We start from the raw sequence: 27698 nt of genomic DNA, 5'->3' as shown, positions 1-27698 counted from the left end.
TGAGTTTCCAAAGTATGTATTTCCCTTCATTATACGCTGCAGCTACAAAAAAATCCTCAAGAGAATTAATATGAACTTATGATAATGCAGCCTGCAGCACGGTTTTGTTTTGGTTTTGCCTGTTTTTGCTGACAATGCAATTCAAACTATATCCTACTAATCTTCACTAAAGGAGTCGGATTATTCACCTATAAACAAGCAGCAATAAAGTGTCATTCTTTAGTCAATACTGACTACTTAACATCTTTCTCTTTTTTACCGGTTTGGATCTCCAGCTTATTAGATCATTACCTGATAAATAGGAGAGGGTAATGAATTGAGAAAATACGTACCTTCAGAGAAAACCTGCCCGATAACAATAATCCATTAGAAAACTGGCAATATCCTCTGATCTATTGCCCGCAAAGCTATGACTTGATGGAGAGTTTCATTCCCTGGGCTCAGTTCTCCAGAAGAAAATCAGCACAATTTAAATATTTCTTGGAATGTGACAGCTCTCCAGATCCCTGGTTGCATTCTGTTCCCCAGGGATGGCAATCTGGTGTTCCTGTGTGCATAGAGCAGTGAAGATGAATTGAAAATGCTTGAGATAAATTAGGAATGGCTAAGTTAAAATTGTCTCTGCTCCAGACTCTCTCATCTGCAGTCTGTAAGCCTGTTTTTCTGTGAAAAAGCTAGATGGCAGGCTGCCTCAGTAAGTTCTTCTTAAGCGACACAGAGCATTTTCAATGAAGAAAAATTCTCCCATTATCTAAGCTAATGTGACTGCTGCTAAATCTAGTTTTTAAGTGTCTACTGGCATGAAATTCATTTTCACTATTGCCTTCCTTCAAACTACGGTCTAGAATCCATACTATCCTGCTATATACACTTCTATCTGAGAGAAACATTTAAAGTTTTCAGCTAACATATTAAATCATATCCCTTTTGCAGTTTTAAAGATCATTTATGTATAGAACATGTCTTCTGTAGGTCCTAAAGCCATTTTACTTCACTGTATTATATGTAGAAGGTTTTGTTTTAAATTCCAGTACCGTAATATGAATAATATTATTTTTTATTAACAATCATTTCTTTTAATGTGGTCCCACGAAGAAATGCATCTTTTTCAATATAAGTTAAAATTCAGAAGTTATATACAAATAGAAAAGGGGATACAGAATCCTAATATGTGATCACAGAAGTAAATTTTACTCTTTGAATATCCTCCTAAAGAAAATAAGATATTCCAAATTAAACCATGTTTCATAAATTATTCTCCTTCTAAATAAAAACAAGCCATTTTTGAATTCTGTTTCAGTTGAATGATGTGTTGCAATATAATATTTTTTTCTGAATTAGATAGTTCTTTCAGAATTTTAATAATGTTCTGAACTTTAGAAGGTACACTTTACTTGGTGCGCTGGCAATACACAAAACACAGAGGGTCATCAAATTTTCAGCTCCATTTTGTTACTTGGATTTTCTATATAAAACAACTTTTACATTATCAGAAAGGACAATTAAGACCCTCATAATCCATAAGCTCATGTACCTTTTTTTAAAATGCTGTTTTAAAAAAAATCCCAGTATTTCCTTCCATAACTCTCCTCATGACATTCTGTAATGCTCTGTGTCCAGTTATTTCTTGTGTAAACAAATTGTTGCCCCCAAGACAAAAATTAGGTGTATACATTGTGAGGGAAGCAAAGATGATCTGATGTGATGACTTGAGAGCCAAAAGAAAAAGTAAATCAAATTTTCCATTTTCCCTCCATCCATCCTGCAGCTGATCACTTTATTCAGGGGGTGGAGAGAAGAAGAAATAGGAGAGGCATAAGGAAACACTGGAACAAATAAATGCTCCAGCTTCTCTCCCTCTTCAGAAGTGGTAACACTGTAGCTGTCACTGGGGAAAAAAACACAAAAGAGTCCAAAAGAAGTAGCTTCAGTATCCTAGTTGGGAATTATAGTTATCTAACAGATTTTCAAAGACCATGAAAGAAAAAGAAAGGAAGGAAGGAAGAAAGGGAAGGAGGAAAGCTATTTATCACTCTCAGTTGCCATTTTTTTAAAATATTTTATTTATTTATTTGAGAGAGAGAATGAGAGAGAGAGAGAGCACATGAGAGGAGGGAGGGTCAGAGGGAGAAGCAGACTCCCCGCTGAGCAGGGAGCCCAACGCGGGACCCGATCCCGGAACTCCAGGACCATGACCTGAGCCGAAGGCAGTCGCTTAACCAGGCGCCCCTCTCAATTACCATTTTTATAATGACCATGGTGGCTAAAGATACATAAAGCAAACGAAAAATGATAAAAGTTAATATATCTAATAGCTGACAATTGAATCAATATCCAACTGCTTTGCACAAATGTGCATTGAGCAGCTCAGTTAATATAATAAATAATTACAGTAGTGAACAAAGCACATACTTTAAGAATTTCAGATGTAAATCTCCACTTAGAAACTGCCGATTTTATTAACACTATATTGAAGATAAATTCAGGACCATACGCAACTATATATGAGAGATACCTAAAGTATTCTTGGGGTATTAGGACTTGTTTCTTATAGGAAGTAACAGTTAAGAAAAGGCTAAGTAGAGCCTGGTTAAAAGGATAAGGAATATTTCCAGGCACTGGGAACAAAGCCCCCAGGGGAAATATGCATATTACATTTGGATAAGTGAGAGTAATTCAGTATAGCTGAAGTGTAGAGTGAGGTATGAAGGGCATAAAAAAAAGATGTGTCCAGAGAGATAATGAGTCATTCATGCTATATAAAGGAGTTTGGACTTTATCTTTGAATAGAGTCATTGAGGGCTCTTAAATCAGGGTGAGAAATAATCATATTTGCATTTCAGAAAGATCACTCCTCATGTCACACTAGTCAAGTAAAAAGCATCACCACATACCTAGTTTGCCAAGCCAGACACTTAGCAGTCATACTATTTATGCCTTCTTACTTTACTTCTAATATCCAGATCATTCTCTATTAATCTTCTTCTAATAGATCTTCTAATAGATCATTATCTATTAATTCTACCTTCTTTAAAATCTTTTGTTATTTCTAGCTTCCATGGTATTATTTCTAGCTTTCACCATCTCTTACCTACATAATGGCAAGAACCTTTTATTTCATTTCCCTGTTTCAAGTGATTTACTACATCAAAACCTCTTATATAGCTGCCAATTCTATCTAAAGTATGCATACTTACATCATTCTCCTGCTTGTGACAATTTATGTACTCATTATCACCTGAAGAATAATGTGCAAATCTTTAAAATGATCTGCAAGTGTTGGTTTGAAACCTTGGGAACATCCGGGATGAAGTCTGAAACTGGTCCCCATAGGCAAAGGAGATGGAGAGACAGAAGAAGCAGGCCACTCCAGATGGGTAGGTTGGCAGGTTTAATAAGCAAGCAAACTTATATGGGAGGCTTGTCTTGGGTGGCTGCAAAATGAGTAGATCTCCACACCTTCCCTAAGCTTAAAAGTTAATATATAGGCTTTAACTGGGTTGAGCAGTCTCTGAAGGCTGTCTTTGAAAACAGCTCCCACTGTGGAAATGGTGTGCATAACATACATTCCAAAATCAGAAGAAGGGCTGCTCAGGTCCACTCATGGGTCTGAGGTCACATCCTCTTGATGACCTCCTCTAACAAGATCTGACTGCAGTGCTAACCAGACTGAAACCTTAAGTATATAAAAGACTAACCACGGGCGCCTGGGTGGCTCAGATGGTTAAGCGTCTGCCTTCGGCTCAGGTCATGATTCCAGGGTCCTGGGATCGAGTCCCGCATAGTGCTCCCTGCTCCTCGGGAGCCTGCTGCTCCCTCTGCTTCTCCCTCTCTCTCTCTCCTCCTCTGTCTCTCATGAATAAATAAATAAAATCTTTAAAAAAATAAAAATAAATAAAAAATAAAAATAAAAAAGACTAACCACATTGTTGGATTTTACTTCTAAAACCTCTACACATGCTGCCCCTTTTACCTAGAATTTTTTTACTAGAACTATCTACATCTCCTTCCTATGGATTTCCTAAATATGGAATATTTTTGTTAAATATGATTTTCTCTTTGAAGCCATTCTAATTCCTTCACAGTGTTAATTTTGTTCTTTGAGGTAAGCTTTGTCTCTTATGTGATGATTTGGTGACCATCTCAATAAAGTCAATTTTCCTGTAAAATATATATTCCCTTTTGGAAATTCCTCTCCCCTTCCCTTCCCACTGCTCCCCTCTCCTCTCCTGGACTCTCTCCTTTTCTTTCTCCCTCCCTCTCTCCCTTCCTTCCTTAACAATTTATGCTTGCTTTTCACTTTCCATACATTTATGTAGATTTATATATTTTAAGTTTGTGGCGAATACTGTCCATCTCAATTCTCTTGTCGTCATTTTTTTCCTGATATTTTCATTTGTATTTTCCACTTCTCACTTTTACTGTTTTTCTTCCTATTTTTTATTCTCCTCTTCATTCACTCTTCTATATTTTTCTATTCCTTTTGCTGCTTTCTGACCTGTTGCTTGCTTCATTTCTCCCCTCTTCTCCTTTCTAATCCCTATCTTTTTTTTAAGTTTCCATTTAAATTTCAGTTAGCATACAGTGTGATATCAGTTTCAGCTGTACAATATAGTGGTTCAACACTTCCACACGTCACCCAGTGCTCATCACAGTAAGTGCACTCCTTAATCCCCACCACCTATTTCACCCATCCTCCCAACCACCTCCTTCTGGTAACCATCAGTTTGTTCTCTATAGTTAAGAGACCCTTACTATCTTTAAAAAAAAAAAAAAAAAAAAAAAAAAAAGACCTTGAAACCATCTTACCAACTTTTGGAGAAATATACTAAAAAACTCTCCAACAACTCATTTTCTTATTCTCTTTAATTAATGACGCAAAAACTAAGTTGTGGGAAAGTGTTGCGTTTGATTTTCATTACATAGTTGTGATATAGGTCTACACAGAAATTGGCTTTTTAATTATGTTGTTGTTAAACTCATGGTTCTCTGCAAGCTTTATTGTAAAAAACTATTTTTCCCAAGTTACAACTTAATTTTAATGTTAAAAATCTGAATGTATAGCAAAATTATTTTTATCATTCAAAATGTATTTTTAATAGCAATAATCAGAATGGAGATTTACTTCCTTTGTCACTGTATATGATTTATAAAATAATTTATTTTCTCTTAGTTTGATGTTAAGCTATAGCAGTCCAAAAATGTGGTTTATTTTATTAAAAATCAGCTCAACATTCACACATTTTTAAATTTTAATAACTTATTTATCCTTAAGAATTATTAGGATGACCAACATTACAACATGGGCGATAGTTGCAACATGATGAAGTTAAGAATAAAATAAACATTGACATGGCATCTTGCTTATAAATAAAAGAGACATAAGGAAATATTTATGAGTTTAATAAAAAGCAACTTACATAGAATATCTTTCTAAACTGACAGCATTGAGAAGAAATAGAGACTTACATTAAAAACATATGATAAATACTTAACTTAGGAATAAACTTAGCCAATGAAGTGAAAGACTTGCACACTAAAAACTATAAAACATTACTAAAAAAAAAAAATTAAAGAGGACACAAATCAATGGAAAGACATCCTATGTACATCGATTGGAATACTTAATATTGTTAAGATGACAATACCACTCAATGTTATCTGAAGATTCTGTACAATCCCTATCAAAATCCCAAAGGCATTTTTGGCAGATATAGAAAAATCCATTCTAAAATTCATACTGAAACTCAAAGGACCTTGAGTAGCCAAAACAATCTTAAAACGGAAATCAAAATCAGAGATCTCATCTTCCTGATTTCAAAACTGACCACAAAGCCACAGTATGGTACTGGCATAAAGACAGACATATAGAAGAGAAGAGCACATATAGTAAAAAAATTACATATATTTATATAAATTACATATATGGTCAACTGTTTTCTTCAAGATTTATTTATTTTAGAGAGACAGCAAGCATGAGCGAGAGGGGTAGAGGGAGAGAGAGAATCCCAAGCAGATCATGACCTAAGCCTGAAACCAAGAGTCAGGCGCTTAACAGACTGTGCCACCCAGGTGCCCCTTATTGAAATGATTTTAAACAATGGTAGATCATTCAAGGGAAAGGATAGTCTTTTTAACAGATGGTGCTGGGAGAACTACATGTCCACATGCAAAAGAATGAAGTTGAACACTTACACTATATATAGGAATTCACTCAAAATGGATCAGACACTTAAATGTAAAACATACAACTGTAAAACTCTAAGAAGAACATAGAGGGAAGCTTCATGATATTGCACTAGGCAATGATTTCTTGGATATGACAGCTGGAACTTCTGGACGACATCAAATTTAAAAATTCTGAGCAAACAACACAATCCACAGAATCAAAAGGCAATTCACAGAATGGTAGAAAATATTTGAAAATCATATATCAGATAAGGGATTAATAATTAAAACATTTTAAGAACTCCTAGAACTCAACACCAAAAAAGCCCCAAACAACACAATTTAAAAAAATAGGCAAAGGCCTTAAGTAAACATTTCTCTAAAGAAAATATACAAATAGTCCATAAGCATATGAAAAGATGTTCAATATCACTAATCATTAGAGAAATGCAAATCAAAACCAAATGAGATACCCCTCATTAGGATGGGCTATCATCAGAAAAACAAAAAATAACAAGTGTTGGGGGGCGCCTGGGTGGCTTAGTCGATTAAGCATCCGCCTTTGGCTTGGGTCATGATCCCAGGATCTGGAGATTGAGTCTCACATTGGGCTCCCTGCTCAGTGGGGAGCCTGCTTCTCCCTCTCTCCATCTCTCTCTCTGACAAATGAATAAATAAAATCTTAAAAAAAAAAAAGTGTTGGTAAGGATGTGGAGAAATTCAAACTCTAGTGCACTATTAGTAGGAACATAAAATGCTGAAGCTGCTATGAAAAACAATATGGCAGATCCTCAAAAAATTACAAGTAGAATTACTATCTGATCTAGTAATTTCACTTTTGGGTATATACCCAGATGAATTGAAAGGGACTCAAATAGATATGCATGGACCCATATTCATAGCAGCATTATTCACAATAGCTCAAAGGTGGAAGCAACCCAAGTTCCCATCTAAGGATGACTGTATAAACAAAATACGGAATATATATGCAATGGGATATTATTCAGTCTTACAGGGAAGGGAATTCTGACACATACTACAATATGGATGAATCTTGAAGACATTATGCTGAGTAAAATAAGCTGGGCACAAAAAGACAAATTCTGTATGATTGTACTTATACTTAAATTAGTCAAATTCACAGAGACAGAAAATAGAGTGGTGATTGTCAGGAACTGGGGAGAGAAAGAATGAGGAGCTATTTTCTACTGGTTTCAGTTTGGGAAGATGAAAAAAAGTTGTAGATGTGAATAGTGGTGATGATTACACAGTATGGCTGAACTGTTAATACTTAAAAATGGTTAAAATGATAAATTTTATGTTATATATTTTACCACAGTAAAAAAAAAATCCAAAAGTAAATATTAAATCATTACTGACCTCTGATGAAAAAAATCAGAGGTGAAAAATTCTAAACAGTTTTCCAAGTGTAAGGTAAGTTGTTTTAAAATCAAAGCATCTAACATATATGCTGTTTTCTGTATTGCATAGTAAATGATCTGAAAAACTGTGAATCTTGTTTTTGAGTTATAGGATATCTGTTCTTTTTATTTATTACCATTTCATCATAAAATAATGGAATAAAAACATTGTTTCTTTGGTTAAGAATGCAAATGTCTAAATATAAGTTTTATTGCTTCTTTTAACAAAAAGGTTATACATTCATTGTAGAAAAAAGTGAATACAAGGGTTAAAAAGAATAAAATGCATAAATTTCATCATTGTTAACACCTTAAGGAAATATCCTTTCCTCTAATCTTTCTTTTTAATATGTACATATACACACACATATAAAATACACATATACATATCAGGATTTTATATATATATAAATCTCCTTCTCTAAATATATATATAATTCCCCATATGCACATGAAGAGTATATGTACATATGTACAGTATATATACTATACATGTGTACACACATATATTTACAGAAAGTGAAAAAGAGGATATTTAGTTTTGCAATATGAGAAAGTTCTGGAGACCAGTTGATCTCTCAAATAAATAAAATTTAAAAAATTAAAAATAGAGTCCATGATAAGCCTTAGAATTCATATTATTATAAATCAAAATCTATATCAAAGAAATTGCATTCAGTTATTTCCTTAAAACAAATTTTTAATCGTTTTTGGTAAATTCAAAGTAATTTTACCAAATAAAAAGTTAGTTTTTTGTTTGCTCTACTCAAGGTAAAGTATTCTTTTTTTTTTAAGATTTTATTTACTATTTGACATAGAGAGAGCACAAGTAGGCAGAGCAGCAGGCAGAGAGAAAGGGAGAAGCGGGCTCCCCACTGAGCAGGGAGCCCGATGCGGGACTCGATTCTAGGACCCTGGGATCGTGACCTGAGCTAAAGGCAGACGCTTAACTGACTGAGCCACTGAGGCATCCCAAGATAAAAGATCTTGATAATTACATTTAAAATGTGCAGCATTTCATGTTATACGTTGCAACTTTGACTAAAGAGCGGAAACACAAGTATCTGGTATATTCAAAAATCTGAAATATTAATACTCAAAACACTCCATCAATAAATCCAATGATAGACACCTCACTCACAAGCAGCTTAAGGTAAAATATATGGGAGCTCTCTTTAAATGTCTTTAAACATGCGAACCCTGATTTTGAAAACAATTCAAAAGGATTAGCAAACTATATTTTGCTTTTCCAAAATTAAATGAGTTTCTTATTTATTCTCTATATTCAAATGCTAAAGAGCCTCAGCCTAGTTATCTATTTATGAATTATTACTGATTTCCATGAAGATAAAGTACTTATAAATGACTTGAGAAAAATTTAATACTAATCCATAGCACTGACATCTATGATTCAAGAGTTTGATTGTATTATAAACAATAAACTGTTTTGCCAGAATGGATTATTTTAAAAAATTCTTAAACTATTTAAAGGATTTTCTAACTAATGTTAATAGTTTATGAACTAGATAAACATAATTTAAGAGATCACTTGAACTTCATTGCCAGAATAATACTCCTTTTACAGATATACCAACTATTAAAACACTGCATAAAAAATAAACAATATACTTCCTCAATTGAAATAAATATATATATTTATTTCATATACATATAATAGTGGCAACAAATTTCCAATCCAAATGATCTGATTGCTTCTGGCTTTCAGAATTGCTATCTGCTCTGTATGTCATCTATGAAAGTTTTGATACATTTCTGGATAGAAATAAAATAGTTTAAAGAGTTTATATATCAATAAGGCTTATGTTAGATGTATGGTTTTAAGTCAGGTATGAGGGGCATTAAAGTAAACAATATTTTTAACCCTAAAGTGACAATTATAGCAACTAATTTGTTTTCAAATTTGTTGTTCAAACACTAAACATTCTAGTGTAAACCTTAAAAATTTTTTTTTAAAGATTTTATTTATTTATTTATTCACGAGAGAAGAGGGAGAGAGAGAGAGAGAAGCAGAGGGAGAAGCAGGCTCCCAAGGAGCAGGGAGCCCGATGCGGGACTCGATCCCAGGACTCTGGGATCATGACCTGAGCCGAAGGCAGATGCTTAACCATCTGAGCCACCCAGGTGCCCATAAACCTTAAAATTTTAATATTTTATAATACATGTTCTTTCATGGATCAAAAATACTTGAGCCAATTTTCAAACTTAAAAAATTACAGATGTATAAGAAAAAGCTATGCACTCCATGTTGACAAAGAAATGCATTTTCAAATAAAAGAATGTCAAGGCCATGCTCAAGGCCAAAAACACCCTTGGAATAATTTCATGTGATTATGCAGGGAAGGAATTCTTAGGAATAGGTAGAGGTTTTAGTTCATTATTGAGAATGGGGAAAAATGTTAAAATTATACACCAAGAGCTAACGTTATTGGATCTTCTCTTAGATTGGTAAGAAAGCTGAGTGTAATTATCATGAAAACAATATAATATAATCTCCCCTATCACCAAATTACTGAGTGCAGTTTCTGGACAACCATTTCATAGTATTTTCTAATTTTTTTTTGAATGTCTTTTGGCTCCAGTAAAATACAAGACACGTAAATATTTCCTTTGGGGATGTTTTAAAATCATATATATTTAAATTTGTGGGAAAAAAAACATTTATCAGTCATGTACTTCAACCCTTTTTCCTTTATTCCCTTGTTTGGTGTGTTCCCCAAAGTCAATGACAGAAAATCTATAACCAACATTTTTAGTGTGTATTGATTTCATCAAACCATACTATGCCTTCATCTATGGAAAAAGCCTAAAAATATCAATTACATAGTATTATCCAGCCACACAAAAATTTTAATAATTATGTTAAATCACAGTGCAAGTCACTCCAAGTGATCAAATAATGAAAAAAAATACTAACCATTCCTATAAGATCTTAGAAACAATTCAACAGGAAAGCTTAAAATCAATCAAACAGGCAGAAAACTGCACACAAGGCAAAACATGCTATAACACTAAAGAGTTATAAACAAGTGCAATTAAGAATTCAAAACAGGGATTGGTAGTCACTAAATAATATTGTGGAGCAGCAAACTTGATAAGAAAATAAAATTGCTTCATAATGATAGCAGGTTATATTCTACTGTAAAAGAGCAAGGTTAAACCTATTCTTCACCAGTGGAGTGAAGAAAGCATTGTATATTAGGAAAAGTCTCAATCTCTGAAAAATAGCCATGCAAAACACGCAATAGGCTTAGAAACTATTAAAATGCATCTAGTCTCTAGCATATTTCCCAATTCAACAGGCTATGAACAACATAAAAAGACCTTTAGAAAATCATCCAGAAGTTCCCAAATGTGAAAAGCTAATTTCTAAGAAGCTGTACAAGTAGATATGCCAGTAACCCTAGAGAACATTTTGCAGTTTGCACCTTGTCTACTATGAAGCACATAGTTGGTTTAATGAAATATACCAAATCTGGAATCACCAAGTCAATTTTAAAAGGTATGATAAAAAGAAAAAGAATGATTATCAAACAAGAAGTTGATGGTCTCTAATTAGGCTATAGGAACCACCAGTCCTTTAGTAATATGCATTTTAATTATGAATACTCTACCAAGTCATCATTCTAAATGATTTACTATGCTTATAGGAAATTTTAATTATTATCCCAACCATTTCAAATTCAGTTTTACTGGTCAAATACACCAAACCTATCATTAGTTGAAAATTTCTCAAACATTCTAATTAATAATGTCCTCTCAAAGAATAAATACTTGATCCAAAAATAATTAAATAGACAACCAATTATAGCCATAATAAGAAAATTGGAAAGGTAACCCACATTCAAAAGCCACCTTCCAGAAATCTATAGCATCTGCATATTGCTTAATTTGTCAATAATGAGAGCAAAAAAAAAAAACCATAGTATTAAAACTACAAAATTGTTTTTATAATGTTATTAAAGAGATGGGAGACTGCTTTTTTTTCCCAAATGAACTTTATATTTTAGAATAGTTTTTTAGAATATAGAAAACTAACAATTTTACAGAGTTCCCATATACCACCTCAACTAATTTCTCTATTTTTAAAATCTTACTGGGGCACCTGGGTACCTCAGTCGGTTAAATATCCAACTCTTGATTTCAGCTCAGGTCATGATCTCAGGGTTGTGAGATCTCAGGGTTGTCTTTAAAAAGCAGTATCTGGGTGCTAAAGGTATTGTTACTGAGAAATTTTTGCTTCTTAGCCCTCTTAACTAACAGAGCAAGGAAATGTATATGTGTATACTAACCCAGGTGCATACACATAGCTATAAATATTTCTATATGTAAAAATCTGTGTCCACACTAAGCTACAGATGAGTTTATATGGATTCCTTCTACTACATTCCATTATCACATGGCTTATTCTACCCCCCTCCCATCTGGTCCAAGTAAGCAGATCTTTGCTTATCTGTCAACTCCAACTCCAATCACAATAATCCTGATACCTACCATCAGCCATCCATTGATTTAATTGTTTCAATCCATTATACATGTACAGTGGTATCAGAGTTGTTAATATGTATACCCAATGGAAACAAATTTATCATCAAAAGTACAGTGCTCATGTACAGACTCTAATCATCTCCAAAGTTAATTAGGTCAGCAGCTTTTTCCTCCTCCCCTCTTTCAGTGAGATTGTTTCATGCATTTGCAATAGAGTTAGATTGTTCATCCTTTTCACATTCTAGCCTGGGATATCTGACCTCCAAAAAAAATATGTTTGCATATATTAGGGTTTATTATGTACTGTAAATTTCTATGTGTTTTAGCAAATGTATAGTGACATGTATTTACCATTAAGGAAATATAAATAGCTTCATGGTCCTTAAAAAAAAAAAAAATCCCACTTCACCTCTCCTTCCCCCTGAAATCCAAGAAACCATGGATATTTCCACAGTTTATAATTTTGCCTTTGTCAGAATCATACATATATCCTTTTCATACTGACATCTTTCATTTAGCAATATGTATTTATGATTCCCAATGTCTTTTCATATTTTGACAGCAGCTCATTCCTTTCTACCACTGAATATCAGTCCACTGTATTGATGCACCCATAGTTTGCTTTTAATTCAATAGCTTTGAAGGACATACTGCTTGCTTCTATTTTGTATTAATTATAAAATAATTATAAAATTATAAAATAAAGCTTATATAAAACTTACATAAAATTATAAAATAAAATTTCTATAAAGATTCACATGCTAGTTTTCATAGGTACATAATTTTTCAAATCAGTTGAGTAAACACCTAGAAGTACAATTGCTGGATCATATAATAAGATTATGTTTAGCTTTGTCAGAAACTGTAGAATGGTCTTCCAAAGTGTCTGTATCATTTGCATTCCTACCAGCAATGAATGAAAGTTCTGTTGCTTATATCTTCACCAGTAATTTGCATTGTAAGCTTTTTGGATTTTAGTCATTATAATGTGTGTAGTAGTACCTCATTGCTCTTTTAATTTGTAATTTCTTAATAATAAATGACATTAGGCATCTTCCCATGTGCTTGACCACCGTCAGTATATCTTCTTAGTTGAAGAGTCTGTTCAAATCTTATGCCCATCTTTAAATTGAGCTGTTTGTTTTCTTATTGTTGATTTTAAAGAGTTGTTTTGTTTTGTTTTTACAATTTTTGGATACAAATTCTTTATCAGACATTTGTTTTGCAAATATTTTCCCAGTGCACAGCTTATGTTTTTGTTCTCTTAACAGTCTCACTTAATATTAATAAAGAAAAACTTGTCAAATTCTATTCCATGGATTATGCTTTGGTGCTATAGCCAAAAACTCATTAAAGAACCCAAGTTCGTGTAGATTTTCTTCTATATATCCTTTGTCTCTTCAGACTCTGTTTTTATCTTGACTTTTAGAGAATGTGTTGTAATATTTTGCTAAAAAACAGATATATATGGTAATAGGAACTATGGCAATTAGGCTTTTTTTAAATTTAAATTCAAGTTAATTAACATATAGTATATTATTAGTTTCAGGGGAGAGTTTAGTGATTCATAGGGGATATAACACCCAGTCTCATTACATCAATTGCCCCCCTTAATGCCCTTCACCCAATTATCCCATCCCTGCACCCGCTTCCCCTCCAGCAATCCTCAGTTTGTTCCCTAGAGTTGAGTCTCTTATGGTTTGCCTCTATTTTTATCTTATTTTATTTTTCTTTCCCTTCCCCTATGTTCATCTGTTTTGTTTCTTAAATTCTACATATGAGTGAAATCATATGGTGTTTGTCATTCTCTGACTGACTTATTTCGCTTAGCATAATACCCTCTAGTTCTATCCCCATCTTTGCAAATTGCAAGATTTCATTCTTTTTGATGGCTGAGTAATATTCCATATTCCATTGTTTGTGTGTGGGTTTATCACATTTTCTTTATCCATTCATCTATTGACGGACATCTGGGCTCTTTCCATATTTTGGCAATTGTGGACACTGCTGCTGATATAAACATTGGGGTGCAGGTGCCCCTTTGAATCACTACATTTGTATCCTTGGGGTAAATACCTAGTAGTGTCAGTGCTAGGTCATAAGGTAGTTCTATTTTTAACTTTTTGAGGAACCTCCATACTGTTTTCCAGAGTGGCTGTACCAGTTTGTATTCCCACCAACAGTGTAGGAGGGTTCCCCTTTCTCCACATCTTCGCCAAGATCTATTATTTCTTGAGTTGTTAATTTTAGCCATTCTGACCAGTGTGAAGTGATATCTCATTGTTGTTTGATTTGTATTTCCCCGATGCCAAGTGATGTTGAGAATCTTTTCATGTCTATTAGCCATTTGTATGTCTTCTTTGGAGAAATGTCTATTCATGTCTTCTGCCCATTTCTTAACTTGATTTTTTTGTTGTTTGGGTGTTGAGTTTGATAAGTTCTTTATAGATTTTGGATACTAGCCCTTTATCTGATATGTCATTTGCAAATATCTTCTCCCATTATGTAGGCTGCCTTTTAGTTTTGTTGATTTTGTTGATTGTTTCCTTTGCTGTGCAAAAGCTTTTTATCTTGATGAAGTACCAATGCTTTTGTTTCCTTTGTCTCTGGAGATGTGCCAGCAAGAAGTTGCTGTGGCCAAGGTCAAAAAGTTTGCAGCCTGTGTTATTCTCTAGGATGTTAATGGATTCCTGTCTTAAATTTAGATCTTTCATCTATTTTGAATTTACTTGTGTGCATGGTGTAAGAAAGTGGTCCAGTTTTATTCTACGAGTGGCTGTCCAATTTTCCCAAAACCATTTGTTGAAGAGACTGCCTTTTTTCTATTGGATATTCTTTCCTGTTTTGATGAAGGTTAGTTGCCCATGGAGTTGAGGGTCCATTTCTGGGTTCTCTATTCCGTTCCATTGATCAATGTGTCTGTTTTTGTGCCAGCACCATACTGTCTTGATGATTACAGCTTTGTAATACAGCTTGAAGTCCAGAATTGTGATGTCTTGAGATTCGGTTTTCTTTTTCAAAATTACTTTGGCTATTCAGGGTCTTTTCTGGTTCCATACAAATTTCAGAATTATTTGCTCCAACACTGTGAAAAATGCTGGTGGATATTTTGGCAGGAACTGCATTGAATGTGTATATTGCATTGGGCAGTATAGACATTTCAACAATATTTGTTCTTCCAGTCCATGAGCATGGAATGTTTTTCCATTTCTTTGTGTCTTCCTCAATTTCTTTCGTATGTGTTCTATAGTTTTCAGAGTACAGATCTTTCACCTTTTTGGTTAGGGTTATTCCTAGATATCTTACGGTTTTTGGTGCAAGATAAATGGGATTGATTCCTTGATTTTCTTTCTGCTGCTTCATTATTGGTATATAGAAATGCAACAGATTTCTGTGCAATGATTTTGTATCCTACGAATTCGCTGAATTCCTGTATCAGTTCTAGGAATTTATTGGTGGAGTCTTTTGGGTTTTCTACATCATGTCATCTGAGAAAAGTGAAAGTTTAACTTCTTCTTTGCCAATTTGGATGCCTTTTATTTCTTTTTGTTGTCTGATTGCTGACACTAGGACTTCCAGTACTATGGATATGTAGTTGACAACAGCGGTGAGAGTAGACATCCCAGTCGTGTTCCGGACCTTAGGGGGAAGCTCTCAGCTTTTCTCCATTGAAGGTGATATTAGCTGTGGGTTTTCAATATATAGCCTTTATGATTTTGAGATATGTTCCCTCTATCCCTACTTTGTTGATGGTTTTTATCAAGAAAATATGCTGTATTTTGTCAAATGCTTTTCTTGCATCTATTGAGAGGATCATATGGTTCTTGTCCTTTCTTTTATTAATGTGGTGTGTCACATTGATTGATTTGCAGATGTTGAACCACCCCTGTAGTCCAGGAATATATCCTACTTGATCAATGGTGAATAATCCTTTTAATGTATTGTTGGATCCTATTAGCTAGTATCTTGTTGAGAATTTTTACATCAGGGATATTTGTCCGTAATTTTCCTTTTTAGTGGGGTCTTGTCTAATTTTAGGATCAAGGTAATGTTGGCCTCATATAATGAGTTTCAAAGTTTTCCTTCCATTTCTATTTTTGGGAACAGTTTCAGAAGGATAGATATTAATACTTCTTTAAATGTTTGGTAGAATTTCCCTGCAAAGCCATCCGGCCCTGGACTATTGTTTGTTGGGAGATTTTTGATTACTGATTCAATTTCTTTGCTGGTTATGGCTCTGTTCAGGCTTTCTATATCTTCTGGCTTTGGTTTTGGTAGTTTGTAGGTTTCTAGGAATTTATCCATTTCTTCCAGATTGCCTAATATGTTGGCATATAATTGCTCATAATAGTCTCTTACAATTGTATTTCTTTGGTGTTGGTTGTGATCTCTCCTCTTTCAATCATGATTTTATTTATTTGGATTTTTTTTTTCATTTTTTTCTTTCTTTTTGATAAATCTGGCTAGAGGTTTATCAATCTAGTTAATTCTTTTGAAGAACCAGTTCTTAGTTTCATTAATCTGTTCTACTGTTGTTGTTGTTGTTTTCCTATATTATTGCTTTCTGCTCTAATCTTTATTATTTCCCTTCTCCTGCTGGATTTAGGCTTTACTTGCTGTTCTTTTTCCAGTTCCTTTAGGTGTAAGGTTAGGTTGTGAATTTGAGACTTTCCTTGCTTCTTAAGGAAGGCCTGTATTACTAATACTTCCTTCTTAGGACTGCCTTTGCTGTATCCCAAAAGGTTTTGAACTGTCATGTTTTTATTTACATTTGCTTCCATGAATTATTTTAATTCTTTAATTTCCTGGTTGACTAGGAAATTAGTAGGATGTTTGGTAGGATGTTCTTTAATCTCCATGTATTTGTGGGGTTCTTGCAAATTTTTTCTTGTGGTTGACTTCTAGTTTCATAGCATTATGGTCTGAAAATGTGCATGCTATGATCTCGATCTTTTTGTACAGGTTGAGTCCTGATTTGTGACCCAGTATGTGATCTATTCTGGAGAATGTTCCATGTGAACTTGAAAAGAATGTGTATTCTTTTGCTTTTGGATCAAATGTTCTGAATATATCTGTTAAGACCATCTGGTCCAGTGTGTCATTCAAAGCCCTTGTTTCCTTATTGATCTGTTTAGATGATCCATCCATTGCTGTGAGTGAGGTGTCAATGTCCCCTACTATTATTGTATTATTGTCAATGAGTTTCTTTAAGTTTGTTATTGATTTATATATTTGGCTGCTTCCAAGTTAGGGGCATATATATTTAAAAGTGATAGATCTTCTTGTTGGCTAGATCCCTTTGTAATGATATAGCATCCTCATCTCTTATTACAATCTTTGGTTTAAAATCTAGTTTATCTGATATAAGTATGGCTGCTCCATCTTTCTTTTGATGTCCATTAACATGATAAGTTGTTCTCTACCCCCTCCACCTTCAATCTGGAGGTGTCTTTGGGTCTAAAATGAGTCTCTTATAAGCAGCATATTGATGGGTCTTATTTACTTTATCCATCCTGATACCCTATCTCTTTTGATTGGAGCATTTAGTCCATTTATATTCAGAGTAATTATTGAAAGATATGAATTTAGTGCCATTTTATTACCTGTAAAGTCATTGTTCCTGTAGATTGTTCCTTTCTAGGTTGTGTTACTTTTGGACTCTCTTTCTGCTCAAAGGGTCCCCTTTAATATTTCTTGCAGGGCTGATTTAGTGTTCACAAATTCCTTCAGTTTTTGTTTGTCTTGGAAACTCTTTATCTCTCCTTCTATTCTGAATGACAGCCTTGCTGGATAAAGTATTCTTGACTGCTTATTTTTCCATTTAGTACATTGAATATATCATGCCAGTCCTTTCTGGCCTGCCAGGTCTCTGTGGAAAGGTCTGCTGCCAGCCTTATGTGTCTACCCTTATAGTTTCAGGACCACTTGTCCCAAGCTGCTTTCAGAATTGTATCTTAATCTTTGTAATTTGCAAGCTTCAGTATAATATGTTGTGGTGTTGACCTGTTTTTGTTGATTTTGAGGGGAGTTCTCTGTGCCTCTTGGACTTGAATGCCTGTTTCCTTCCCCAGATTGGGGAAGTTCTCAGCACTAATTTGTTCAAATAAACCTTCTGCCTCTTTTCCCTGATCTTCTTCCTCTGGGACACCTATGATGCAGATATTTTTTTGCTTCATGGAATTGCTGAGTTCCTTAAGTCTACCTTCATGATTTAATAGTTTCCTTTCCCTCTTCTTTTCAGGTTCATTATATTCCATAATTTTATCTTCTATATCACCTATCCTCTTCTCTGCTTCTTCAATCCTCATAGTGATTATATCCAGTTTTTTGGTCTTTTTTGGTTTTGTTTTGTTTTGTTTTGTTTTTTTGCATCTCCGTTACATCCTTATTATTTCATCCTGCTAGCTTTGAGGGTTTTTTTATCTCTGCAGCAAGGGTTTCTCTGGTGTCTTCTATGCTTTTTTTCAAATCCAGTTAGTAGTCTTATGACTACTGATCTAAATTATTCAAATATATTGCTTATATCTGTTTTGAACAAGTCCCTGGCTGTGATAGCTTCCTTACCTTTCTTTTGGGGAGAATTCCTCCGTCTTGTCATTTTGGCTAAATTTCTATCTTTTGTGTGTTATGAAAGCTTGTTATGTTTCCTGCACCTCAGAGCAATGCTATATTAAAAAGAGGTCATACACTGTCCAGGGCCTGGCTCTTCAGGAAGTATTTCTGGTGTATTCTGTGTGCACTTTGCTGTTGCATTTTGGCTCTACTCTCCCAGAGTCCCATCCTCTGCAAAGTTCCTCCTTGCTTGCAGTGCGGAGTATCTGAACATTTATCTAGGTGTGCTTTGATTTGTTTGTTGAAAAAAGCCTGTTTAAAAAAAAAAGAAAAAAACAAAGAAACAAAAAAAGGGAGAGAAAAAGAAAAAGAAATCCTGATCCAAAAATAAGAGAAAAGGAAAAGGACTGAAAAAAAAAACAAACAAACAGACAATCAAAAAAATTGTAAGCCTGATTCCAAAAAAAAAAGAGAGGGAAAAAAAGCCTGATCAAAAAAAAAAAAGGAAATGAGAAAACAAACAAACAAACAAAAAACTACAATTCTGATTCCAAAGAAAAAGAAAAACAAAAAATCCAGCCCCATCCTATTTCTACCAGAACTGAAGGGGATGCTGTGAGGTATCATATGATCGGTAAATTTGGTGCATCTGGCTTGCTGCCTGTGTTGCTCTTCTAGGGGAGAGGCCTGCTGCACCTGCTCAGAGTCAATCCTGCCCCAGCAAAAATAAAAGCACTTGCCAGCCGCAGGAGAGCAGGGTTTGATGTAAGTGGCCTCCATCTCCACTGGGGGCCTTTGTATTGCTCTCTGATGTCCAACTGTGTTGGTATCAGGGTAAAATGGTGACTCCCCACTCTCTCCACCCAGGTATGGGATCTCACACCCTGCAATGTACTGGAAACCCTCATAGAAAATCAAGGGTTGCCAGCACGGCTGGTGCCCAGCTATCTTAAGTTTATCTCTGGCATGGCTGGGATTCAAAACTCCAAATCTTAAAGTAGCCAGCACCTCTCAGATCTGCTCCCTCCTCTGGGTTAGAGGCTCACTGCACTCTGACTAGTGCTTTTTGTCCCAGAAAAACAGTCCCCTACCTGTGCTGTGCATGGATTCTGTGCTTTGGCAACATGAAAAGCAGAGACCAGGTTATCCAGCCTCTGCAGGCATGTTTGTTCACTGCCGACGGAAGGCTGTTTGCTGGCTCCTGCAGGGCCTTTTGTCCTTGGAATGGATATATACCCTCTTCCAAATGTTCTCCAGGAAGGGGAACTGATCTCTCCCAGTGCAACCTCTGAGATCACTACATCACTTTGTGTGTGCTCCTGGGCCAGAGTTGTCCTTCTCTCCTGGAGTGCACACTATAGCAACTCTCCCACGAAAGCCATGCACTTCCAAAAGCTCAGAGCTTGAGCTACACTGTTTGCAAAAAACCTGTGCCCTAGGTTCCCTCAGCTCCATATTCTGTGGTCCAAGAGGTTTCTTGTGCTAACCAACACCTCACTGTCTCAACCCATTCTCCCTTTTCTCTCCCTGCCAAAAGGGTTCCCTCCCCTCCATAGCACGGCAGCTTTTCTCTCCCCCATTTCACTTCCACACACTTCACACCTGCTCCCTCCAACAGTAAAATCCTTCTTGGAATCCTCAGGTCAATTTCCTGGGTGTTCCAAGTGATCTGACCTCAATCCAGCTGTGTTCAAGGGATGAGGAAAGCCCCAGGTCCCTCTACTTCTCTGCCATCTTAGAAGCCAGCTCAGAATTTTTAAATCAGAGAGAGGAGGTTGGAGGCAAGAACTGGGGAGCCTATGATTCAAATGGACCACTACATATAGTTTTCATACATTTGTTGCTCAGTTTTTAGCATCACTTAATATGTATTATTTTCATGTTGTCTGCTTCGTGGGCACTGATGTTTATGTCTGCCGGAACCCAGCAATTAGGCTTTTAATATAAAGTTTTATGTTTCTCTACCCCTGCCAAAGCCACAAGAGGATCTTTCTTGATTCTGTACCATGAGAAACTGGTGGGATTCCTAAAGGTAAACCCCACAAAAGCTGTCTCCCAAAACTGTGGTTCCAGGAGTTTTTCACTCTTAAGCTAGTTAGTCCACATTTAGCGTTCAACAGTTCATCAAAATTACCAACTAAGTGTTCCTAATACTTATAGTTCCAGTGTGGCTTTTGTTCCAGGTAAATGGATTTTGACTCTGATTCTCGGCCTTCACTCTCTCTCCAGATTTTAGGGTGGTGATTTGCCCTGCAACCTCATTTATCTGATGGATTCAAGACAATTACTTCATTTTCATTTTGTTGTTGTTGTTGTAAGGACAGGAGTGCCAACTTTCAAGCTTTTTGTAAGTTGGAAATGAAACCAGACATCCTTTCTGTTTCTTTTTTAAATCTCTGATCATTAAATACAGGTTTCACATTTCAGATTTTAAAATAGTTGCTAGAATGCAACATTGGAATAACATCTCCTTTTATGAGATTTTAAAAAGTATGAAAATATAAAACAAATGGATCATAAGGCGTAAAATAACAATAAAGGAGAAGAGATGGTTTCAATTCTATGAATGTGATTTAAATTTACAATGAACTTATATTTGAATTTTTCTATGCATTGGAACATACTTTAATGGTAAACCCATTATTTCTGTTTTATTTTCTCATGTTAACATAATAGCCTATAAAGTAAAATGGACATCCGTCTGTTAAAAAGTTTTCAAAAATAAGTTCACTCATTTTAAAAATATTGTCCTGTGTAAAATCCTTCATTCATAAGCAATTAGACATAAATACTTTAAATATCTGCTAAACAAATTAAATAAGATGCAAAAAAAATGGTCATTTTAAGGAAATACAGATAGAACTATCAGATGTGCCTGTTTTTGCACACTTCAAATAAGTTTACGCAAAGAAATATGCAGAATCAGTCTGCAACAACAGGCCCTCACACAGTATATGGTCAGTGCATACTATTTCTTAAAATACTCTAAGATATTAATATTTGCTATCATCATCAATAATAATGGTGAATAATGGAAAATAATGGCACACCAAAAGGTTCTCAAGAAGTGTTACTGTCGCTAAAATAACATTCCTATCTTATACTACCATTTATCACTTAATATGACAAATATCCAATGAGTGACAAGTATGCTCTATGCATTAGGTTATGCACAGAGTTTACAGCATTAAATACGACAGAAATAGCCCCTACTCATCCAGAGCTTACAGTTCAGTGTATGCAAATGCTCTTCTCATCTAATACTGGCCTTCTTAAATTGCAGAACTTCTTTATTTACAATTAATGTTTAGCTTCAGTCATTCTGGGGAAGAAATGTGGAGGTGGTATCGACCTTGTATGCAATCTATCTTTCCATGAACGTGCATAAAGTTTCTGGAACAAAAATGTTCAATCCTTGCATGGCTAAGGCAAAATGTAACCAATGTTTTCATGGTTGCAAATAATATAGAAATTTTGCTTTGCATTTTAGAAGATAATATTTTCACTAATAAATTAGGATCACCACACCCTAAATAAAAAATAAAATTCACTATAACATTTAAAGCTAGTGGAAATAGATGACTTCACTCAAATAGTATCCCATGCATCTTGTTCTTATCTTGTTGCAATCTATGAATATAAAGGAATTTTGTGCTAAGATTCTGCTGGTGGCCTGTTAGGGCTCAAGTGGATGTAGAGCCTAGTGCCCTGAAGTAACCATACTTTTGGACTTTGAAACTAAGGAGTAATTGCCAATGACAAAATTTAGTGAAATAATATATTTGAACTAAAGAAAACAAATAAAAATAGATTGAAATGAGAAGACTGGATTAAGGTGAAAGAGGAGTTTCCCAGTGGGAAGATGGGCTAGCCTGCGGTAATTTCTTCCTATGCCCCTGCTTGTCACCTCCAGCTTGAATATATATAAGGTTTAAAGGAGTAAACAGTAACTTATCCTCACTCATTTTCCACACTTATTTGGAAGCAGCTGTATAATAATCTTTAAATCCTTGACATCACTTGATTATGCAGTTTAATTAGCATACTACTCATGGCTGAATATTAGTTTTTTAGATCTCATATCCCCTACCACTTTTCAAATCACATTTCTGAATGCCCTAATTTTTAATAACAATCCATTAAGCATAACCTTCATCATTTACATAAAAATATTTTAGAACTATATTTTTTCACAATTTCAGCAGAGTTCTCATTCAAAATTTGATGGTGTGTTGTTCCAAAAAAGATTTTTTCATTACAAAAAAAGCAATATATTGCATGTGATATTTTTGATAAAATATATGTGAGTGTATCAAGTTTACTTTTATATGATTATAATCTTACATATGTAAAGGGATTTTCCCAGGTCACAAGATTATGAAACTACTTGAATGATTTTAAGAATACAATCTAGAAATAATTTCATTTCTGGTAGGTACTAGATTCTACTTAGAAAGAGCTTGTATTATACAGAATTATATGTTACTTGTATGAAAGATAGTAACTATCAATATCCTATGTGTACATGTGGGGGGTACATTCATATATACACACACATACACATATATAACTATGTGATATATTGAATTTGGCTTATGACTTCAGTGATCTTCCCTAGTTTATATGTAAAAAAAGGAATTCTAAACAGATAATATTTACTTAAGTGGGTAAAAAACAAACTCACATATATCAAATTAATACCTCAAGTTTCTGAAAGGAACTTTTCATCAGATATAACATTAGTTTTTCATAGTAAATTTAAGTTATATTTTAAATCATCACTCTCATTTCAAACTAGTTGTTACTATTTGTGTGTGTGTGTGTGTGTGTGTGCGTGTGTGATTTTGTTGTGCATTTTGCCAACTATACCTCTGCTGCTAAAAAAATATTGCTTCTTTTACACTTTGGTTCATTGATTTTTTTTTAAAGAATATATTTGGGTGCATCAAATACTTATATCCTACACTATCACAGTTTATAAATTACAGAACTTTGTCCCTTGAACTACACTTTAATTACAGCCATTTAAAAAGTATATGTTGCTAGGAAAGACCTTAAAAACACTGTTTTAGTGCTTGATTCTGTGTTTCAGAACATTTTCTACCTTTTACTTATGAGAAAAGGCTAGATTGCCCTTCCCCACTTGGCCAATACGTACACGATGCAATGATTGGCTTTTGCTAGCAGGACTTCTAACAGCTTAGAGAAACATTGAGGAATATGAGGTGCAGAGTGTGGTGCTAAAAAACAGAATCCATAGAGTTGCAGAAATATGCTGTGTCTCAAAGCTTCTTTAAACAAGCTGCACCCATGAAAATACTCCCTATTAAATATCACTTATAGCAATTTGGTAAATTTCCACAACCAAAAAAGTATTGGCAATGATACCAAAATGCTAAATTCAGTCCCCCAAATCCTATTCCTATACTATGCATGCTGACTGGAGGCACAATCCTGCCACTGCTGTGTGAGGGGACAGCCACACGGGAAGAAGCAGGATAAAGCAGAAGCCTTATTTTCTCCACTAATGAAAGGACGCATAGTTCTACATTTTCAAAGTATTCTCATATGGCACTGCAGACATACAGCATATATGTTTTCTAGCAATTATTATCCATGCATCAGTCTAAGGAAATAACACAGAAGGACTGTCTGGGTATTTGTACACATTCATTCTCATGCTCAATATTTTTTTATAGTCAAGTCACATTACCATATCCAGAAGGATTCCTTAGCACTTGCAGAACAATTTTATTGGTAGAACATGTAATATTTTGAACATTGTTTCCTCTCTCCATCCCCACAGCTGTCACCCACAAAGCCCAGATTACTTCTTTCATGAAAGTCAGTGTGACACGTTTTTTGTGGGAGTTCACATAGCAGTTTCCTCAAACAATGTGTTAGTCCATCTGACTTATCCTACTTCCATTTCTAGTAGTACTTTTACAACCCATGTCTGATTTCTAGCCCCAAATCTCTTCATTTTATAGAGCATTTTTAGCTTAACCTACATGTTTCAGACTGTTTCACTAAAGAATAAGAGACATGAATGAGCTAGAGGACTCTATATTAGATATTCGTAACAAATGACATATGAATATTAATAATCATACATTTTGAAAACTACAAAGAATAAATGTATATAATGAAAACCCTAAGATCTCTTAAATTAAAATCACATCTTTCTATGTCTTAAAGAAAATAACAGGGGCACCTGGGTGGCTCAGTCATAAGTGTCTGCCTTTGGCTCAGGTCATGAGCCCAGGGTCCTGAGATAGAGCTCTGCATCAGGCTCCTGGCTCAGTAGGAAGTCTGCTTCTCCCACTCCCCCTGCTTGTGTTCCCCCTCTCACTGTCCCTTTCTCTATCAAAAACATAAATAAAATCTTAAAAAAATTAAAGAAAATAACAGATATATGGATCTCTTTATTATTACTCATTATAACTAGGGTTAAAAGTACCTTTTGTTCAGATGCTATTAAATATATCTAATTCTTTTAATTTATAAATTTTGAAGAATTTTGTATTTGAATTGCATTTTACACTGAACTCTATGTGACTATATACCAATATATACCTAATCCTTGCACAGTTCACAACTCAATAAATATAAATTAACTATAATATAGTCTTTATATAAATTCATATACTTATATTAATTTTATTTGATATACAAGTATATATTTAAGTACTATTTAATATAAAGTATATTTGTATTAAAGTATACATTTGAAAATTTACTTTCAAATATTGATAATTTATAGCTAAAATGTTAGTAGATACATGTATATAAACAAGTATAATTTATGTAAATTTATGTATTTATACAATATAGATGTAAGCAAGTATATATTATTGTATAAAAGAATTATCAAGTGTGATTGAAATTTTAAAAAATTATAAGTAGCAAACATATAAAGAATATACAAAAATGTGTATGTATTGTTAAAAGAAATGTGATAAAATAAAGCCTTATAAAAGTAGCTATATGGTGGTATCTAAGTCAAAAAAGAGCTATTCAAATTTAGAGCTAGAACACACACAAATGCTGACATTTGCATTCATATATATATTCATAGGGGTATAGGGGTTCTCTGGGTCAGATATTTATGAATGGAATCTCTAGGTTCAAGGTAAGTGTGTTCAGTTTTCCAAAGTAGTTGTACCAACTAACACTCCACCTGCAGTGACTGAGTACTTGCTAATCCATATCCAACCACTAAGCATCTGTTTTCTAGAAGATGCTCATTTAGTGAGTAGAAAATAATGCCTTCTGCTACACTACTCTGATTCTTGATATATCTATCTCTATCCAACCCTCTGTCTATCCATCTATCTATCTTTACTTATCTACTGACCAAAGTTTATAGGCTATTTGTACTTTCTCTTGGAAGTCATTTTTTTCTTTTACTATTTTTCTAGTTTGTTTTCTTTTATGTTGATTTAAAAATGTTCATTTTATTTTCTATAAAGTAACTAATCTTTCAATAGTTAATGTGTTTCAAAAGGTTCATGGCATTTCTTTTCACTTTCCTGACAGAGTTGTTTAATAACTAGAAGCTTGTAAAGTTAATGTTGGATAATTCATGAATATTTTCTTCTGTTATTTTTTATCCTTCATAAGAAATCCTTATAAATATCACGAATATGGTTTCTTATATTTTATTTTGAACATTTAATATAGTTATATATTTATATTTTTTCTTTGACTTTTTAAATGTCTATTTTGTGAGGTAAGTATCTAATTCCATTTTTCCCCATGCAATCACCAGATACTTGGAATAAAAACAAGAAATAAAGAGATGATCCTTGTTCCTCTGCCCAGCTCCATCTTTGTCTTAACTATGGATGAAAGTACTCTTTTAAGTGTCACTTGGCTATCTGTGGACATTTGTATTTGTATTAAAATTTTAGAAATGCAATGTCAAATAGTACAAAACATATCTGTAAACTTAATGTGACTGAATCTACATTTTAGGGATATCTACAATTTAGGGAAATCTACATTTAGGGAAATCTACAATTTAGGGATAATTGAAACCACTTTAATATTAAGCTTTTTGATTTAAGTGAATGGCATTATCTCTATAATTAAGAATATCTGCCTTAATATTTTTATAGTATTAAAATTTTATTCATAAAGGTTTTTCATATTTTTATCCTTATCACCATATGCTACTATACTATTGTATCATATGAGATAAATACCATTTATACCTCAAGATAGTCATGCCTCTTTTTTCTTTTGGGAACTTACGAGTGTTGAGTCAATGGTCGAATTGTATTTGGGTTTTGTGGTTGACTATGACTCTTCAGTGCACATCTGACTTCAAATTCCCACAGAACTCCTTCAAATTCCTTTATGCTTTATGAAAGGTGCTGGATTTTCTGGGTTTCTGCCCTATTTTCAGCAGTCTGTGTAGAGAGGTATCCCTTTCCATGCTCTTGCCACATCCCTAGTACTGGATTGCTGTTGAGGACGGAGTAGGGTTCTTAATTCTCCTATTCTCACTTCAGTCTTATGTAGGCCATGTACACTGAAGTGAGATGATTTAATGTGGATGTGATGAAATTCAGTCTCCTTCTCTTAATCTTTATTTAGGTTGTTCATAGTAGAAAGAGACTAATATTTGCTAACAAATATGAAACTATTAACACCAGTTTTTATGAAGTTAGTATAAAGTAAAATGTTTCAGGGACAAAAACCTTTCCTAGGATAATGTTTATTTAACAAATCCCCTTATCTCCTTGTCCTTATTTGTAAAAAAGAAATCTCAAATTTTAATTAAAAATCCAAATTTCATTTTATATAAGAGTTTAACATTTTCAACTCTCTCATCTAATATCATCTTTGCTAGCATAAGAAATAAATGTGTAGAACTTTCCACAAAGAAAAAAATGACATTCAGAACACATTCCTTTTGGAAATAAAGTTATATACTCTCATTTCAAGAAAGCAGTCTCAAGCACAATAAACATCAACTGGGAAAGATAACATTTAGATGAAAAAAAGTGCTGTGTCCAATTTATTTATAAATGACTATTCTACATA

The 27698-nt window shown here is 34.1% G+C and overlaps 1 protein-coding gene across 1 annotated transcript in view; it reads right to left on the bottom strand.

Moving 5' to 3' along the window:
• Positions 1–27698, bottom strand: part of MGAT4C (MGAT4 family member C) — a 1003641-nt gene that overhangs the window by 751344 nt on the left and 224599 nt on the right. Inside the window, exon 5 of the mRNA XM_073900560.1 lies at positions 333–547. The gene's annotated coding sequence lies outside the window, so the exon portion shown is untranslated. The remainder of the gene's footprint in view (positions 1–332; positions 548–27698) is intronic.

The sequence above is a fragment of the Callorhinus ursinus genome, unplaced genomic scaffold (genome assembly GCF_003265705.2).
Source record: "Callorhinus ursinus isolate GAN/ISIS: 27379988/994484 unplaced genomic scaffold, GSC_fseal_2.0 scaffold14, whole genome shotgun sequence".
Taxonomy (NCBI): Eukaryota; Metazoa; Chordata; class Mammalia; order Carnivora; family Otariidae; genus Callorhinus; species Callorhinus ursinus.
This window is presented reverse-complemented; position numbering and strand designations above follow the sequence as displayed.